We start from the raw sequence: 5,423 nt of genomic DNA, 5'->3' as shown, positions 1-5,423 counted from the left end.
GCCGTAATCCGCCGGAAAAGTGTAAAATCCGCCGGAAACACCGTCGGAAAAAAAATCACCGGCGCCCCTTTTTCCGGCGGCCAAATCCGTCGAAAATCCGCCGGAAATACCTTTTTCCGGCGGATTTCCGGCGGATTTGGCCGCCGGAAAAAGGGGGTTTTTTGGTAGTGTTGTGGCATCCTATAAACTCGATCTTGGTTTTTGCATGAAAACCTCTGCCTCTCTTTCCAAGGTTGACTAAAGAAGGAAGAAGAGAGAGTCGATTCAACCATCAACCGTTTTTCCGTTTAAACCTTTGTGTGCAAGTAACGTACTCCATTTCCATGATCAGATCTTGTTGGATAGATGGATCTTACGAACAAAACCTTTGATTTTTGGAACATTTACGCTTCAATTCAACAATTTCGACATGGGTATCGATGATGGGATGAGTTGTTCATATCCAACCAGCAACAAAATAAAAGAGGGTTTCATTTAAATTATTGGCACAAACAAATAAAGGAATCATGTTCAGATCTTTAATTTAGCATAAGATTTTTGATTTGTAGGTTTTTTATTTAAGAAAACAGTCTTAAACTAACTCAACAGTTTGTTAGACGAACAAACCAAGATTCTCGTATTATTATTTACGTTTCTAATCGGTCACTAAATATTATCTATACTATATTATAAAGTATTTGACAAAAACTCTTAAAAACCATTTTTAAGCATAAAGTACTACTTATTTATGTATATTACTTAAAATTCAAGATTACAAGTAGATTATGCATAAGTATAATTTACTAAAGCTTCATGTTTGAATTCGTGTAACTAACTGCAGATAAACATAATCAAATAGATGATAAATATCTCATTTTAAATATAAAAATCTAAAATATAATTAGGATAATCATTGAGTTATAACAAACTACTTAATTATTATTTTTATAAAAAATTATATTACTAAATAAAAAATGAATTAGAGAAATACACAAAAAAAAATTAAATAGTTAGTTTAGTACTAATATCGACATTTTTTTTTAATTTTATGATATATATCTTCATATTTATATTTTATTCAAAAATAAAAATATTATCGCTTTCTTAAAAGTCAAAACCATATAAAACTATATTATAACATCTACTGAAACAAAAGAAAAAACGAAACATTATTGCATTGTACGAATACCTTTCTAGTAACAATAATTCCAATTCATAAGTTTCTAATTAATTTTGTTATTTATAAAACACATATTATATACATTCTTGAAATTTGTTTTTCTTACCTGAAACTTTAAATACGTTATTCGGTATCAACATTAACTATTTTTGTTGACTCGTAAATGGAAACACTTCATTTTTCTTTATATAATATTTTTTCATAAATGTATTTAAGGCATGGTAATAATGACATTTAATCATTACTCATTTAATTTTATACAACTAATATAGAGAAAATCACAAATTAATTGATGCAAAATTTAAGGACATCAATAAGAATGGTAATTATTATATGAAAACAAATTAATTGAAAATTTTTGATTTTTTTTTATTTAAGTATCGTTATGTCATTCGAAAGATATACACTTCAAAATCAATATTTTCAAATTATAAATCAATTTCAGAATATAAACCCTAAATATTTATACTATATTATAAAACATTTGACAAAAACTCTTAAAAATCATTTTTTATGCGTAAAACACTGTTTATTAATGCATATTACTTAAAACTCAAGATTACAAGTAGATTGTACGTAAGTATAACTTATTAAAGCTTCATATCTGAATTCGTGTAACTAACTGCAGATAAACATAATCCAATACATGATAAACATCTCATTTTAAATATAAACAATCTAAAATATAATTAGAATAATAATTGAATTCTAAAGTATTATATTGTCAAAACAAAAATAAATTACTTTGTTATTAAATCTAATTTACATTATAATAAAAAATTGAATTAAAGAAGTTACACAAAAAAAAGAGAACTATTAAATAGTTAATTTGATACTAATATCGATTTATTTATTTTTTTTTCAAATTTTTATGCTATCTTCAAATTTAGATTTTATTCAAAAATAAAAATATTATCGTTTTTCACAAAACCACATAAAAGCATATTATATCGATAGAGACAAATAATAAAAGCTAAACATTAAAATCGATATTTATCTCGTTGCATTGCACGAGTACCCTTCTAGTATTTTTAAAAACATTTATACTACCTTATAAACCAGATTTATCAAAAGTTTTAAAAACAATTTTTAATGCACAAAGTAATATATATTTATGCACAAAGTTTTAAAAGTCTTAAAAACAATTCATAATGAATTAAGTACTATTACTTTATGCATTCAGTTTTAAAATATCTTAATCTACAATTAAAATAACATGTAGTACAAGTTACCAATGCATATTAATAGCTTTTCTTTTCATGTTTCCAAGATACTTTTGACACATTTCACTCATGTTTTAACCCTCTCATACCTCTATGTCTTCTCTCCATCCCCCAAGGTGAGATTCAAACTGATGTTCACCATGAGTTATTAAAAGTTCTCTCATTTATCTCTCATTCAACTCTAGAACTCTCGGTCTCGCTCTCGATCTCTTGATTCTTTGCTCTTGGTGTAAATCAAACACATTTGTGGAGTCGTTTAAATATGTTGGATTTTAAATATATTGGATTTTAAACTGTCATACAATTTTTTTCATCAATAGACTGTAATTGGAACATAACTCTTATTTATTAATGTAAATACCAATTGTAACTTATATCATCGTTAAATTTTCTTTAATAAAACCAGTGAAACTTCAAAATTGTTAAAATTCACAACTCCTGCCACATTGCGCGAGTACACAACTAGTATTTACAAAATTGTAATTTAATATACTACTTAATTTTTAGACCATCTTTTGTGAAAAAGAGTAAACTTCAATTTTGGTCCTTGGGATTTAGTGAATCTTTGAAAGTGAGACCTAAAGTTCAGTAAGTCAAGTTTTCATCTTTCGTGTATGAGTTTTACTTTGAAAGTGGAACATGACCATCGACGTCGTTAAAAGTGTTTGTTAGATCCAGAAGTAAAATCGTCCAACCATGTTTTCCATCTCGTTTTTTGCACTCTTTTTGTTTTTTTTTTTTTCTTATTTTCGTAAAAACCATCAAATTATAGGGACTAACTACGTAATTAACTGTAATATATACATATATTGACGAAAGATCGTGTAAGAAGAAAAGTTAAAGTGAGAAACGTAAGAAGAGATCTGAACCCTTGATCATTTTTAATCTAATGTCCACCAGTGAATTGCGCTTTAGAAGAAAATTGATCTGTGCATATCACTAGTGTTGATCTTCAATCAGGATTGATCCAAAGGTGGAGATCCAAAGCCTGTTCCTGACATTTTATAAGCACTGGATGAGATTTGAAAGGGGGCCTTCTATAAGTACGAAAAAAAAATCAATTTATTATTTGTATCATCAAAAATAACATTGAGTTCGAAAAATACTAATGATTCATGAAAACCGTTTTCTTCGAGTATTCCTAAACGTAAAATCATTCAATAATTACTTCAAAATTAATATCATCTACCATATTATTTTTACATAGCATCGTAAATCCGTTCCACAACCAAACACATTCTATGATATACCTTTAGTACAGATTAACATCATTTGAAGTCACAATGTTGACTATTCAGATTAACACTTTATATAAATCAATATATATCAGTTGCATTTCCATGTCATATCATGTTAATGTTTTCATAACAAATTTAAATTTTTTTTAGAGTTAATGCAAATTTTTTAGAAACCATCAATCTTAGAATCAAAAGTTCATTTTGGTTATACCTTGAGATCTTAGTCTTATTTTATAGATATGAGAGTACTTACAAGTTAAAATTCATGCACTCAGTATTAGGTAATAAGTAGTCAAAAATGTATTAAAAAACAATGGTAGTTTTGAAATCCTTAATATATATATATATATATATATATATATATGTTAGATCGTCTCATATGGTTGATAATCTTTTTTCAAAAAATATGAATTTTCTTAGTTAATAACAAGAAAGCTACTATATTCTAAAACAAAAATAGAAATCATGAGGAGGGAATAATAAAAAGAGTTGGTGGGAGATAACGATGGGGAATATATTAATGTTTTTTAGGCAACATAGTTTTAGATTTTAATAGTAGATATATTTTTAGGAAATTAATTAAAATAGTCATTTCTATCGGTTGGTTTTACCTTTTAGCCATATTTTTTACAAGGTTTACAAAAATAGTCATAGATGCGCACTTTTTTTTGCAGACCTGTGTGAAAAATGTAATTTTTTTTGCGGCAGGAGTAGAAAGTGTAAAAGAATTTTTTTCGTTTAGTTGGGTTCGCGATTACGTACGTGGGTTTTGCGGACCTATGATTATTTTGGTAAACTTGGAGAAAAAATGACTAAATGGTCAAACCAACCTTGAAAAATGACTATTTTTAAAAATTTCCCCAATTTTTTAGAGAAAACAATAAGGAATACTATAAAATGAACATCCAATTATTTTTTCATATATTTTCTTCTCCAATATAATTAATTAAACATGTTTGAGCTCTTAAATATAGTACTAAATTCTTTTTGGATCATATTATAAACTAAAAACTTGTATCCTTTTTATTTTTTTAATATTTTTGAACTACTGTTATATACTATACAATATATATGAGAAAAAATTGGGCCCCTATTTCTTGTGGATCTTAGGCGTATGCCCGACCCATCCTCCCCCAGGAACGGCCCTGTGGAGATCAATTCTTACATTTCTCACCGGAATCCAACCCAATATTCAAAAGAGCATAGGCTTTAGGCAATATATATATACATATATATATATATATATATATAAAGAGAGAGAGAGAGAGAGAGAGAAACAATCTTAAATTGCTTCATCGAACTTTATTTAATATGGTGTTTGTTTTTAGTTATTGGAATATAATCATGTTTTATATTGTGTTTGTTCAAAGTTAATAGCGTTGTTTCATCTATGAACTTTGATTGTTCCAAATTTTTTTTTTTTACTGAAGTTCACATGTGAAACCAAAAAAAGTTAATATATGAAATAATGATTTTTGTTTAAGCTTCATAGTGTTCTTTCATGTATGAACATTGGTTGTTCCAAACTTTTTAGCTAATTTCGTAAGTGAAACAAGAAAGTGAATGAGATAATTACATAAGTTTAAACAAAGCAAACGAGATAATTAAGATATGTGATAATTAAGTAAATGAGATAATTAATAATGCGATAATTAAAGAATGTGGTATCAAAATATGAAAAAGACGAAAATACCCCTACTAGCAAAGTTTGTATTACATAAGCGGTTAACTAAAGAATGTCCCTCTCTTTCTCTCTCTCTCTCTCTCTCTCTATATATATATATATGTGTGTGTGTGTGTGTG

Source organism: Cynara cardunculus (genome assembly GCF_001531365.2).
Source record: "Cynara cardunculus var. scolymus isolate 2C chromosome LG 2, CcrdV1, whole genome shotgun sequence".
NCBI lineage: Eukaryota > Viridiplantae > Streptophyta > Magnoliopsida > Asterales > Asteraceae > Cynara > Cynara cardunculus.
Note: the sequence above shows the minus strand (reverse complement) of the source record.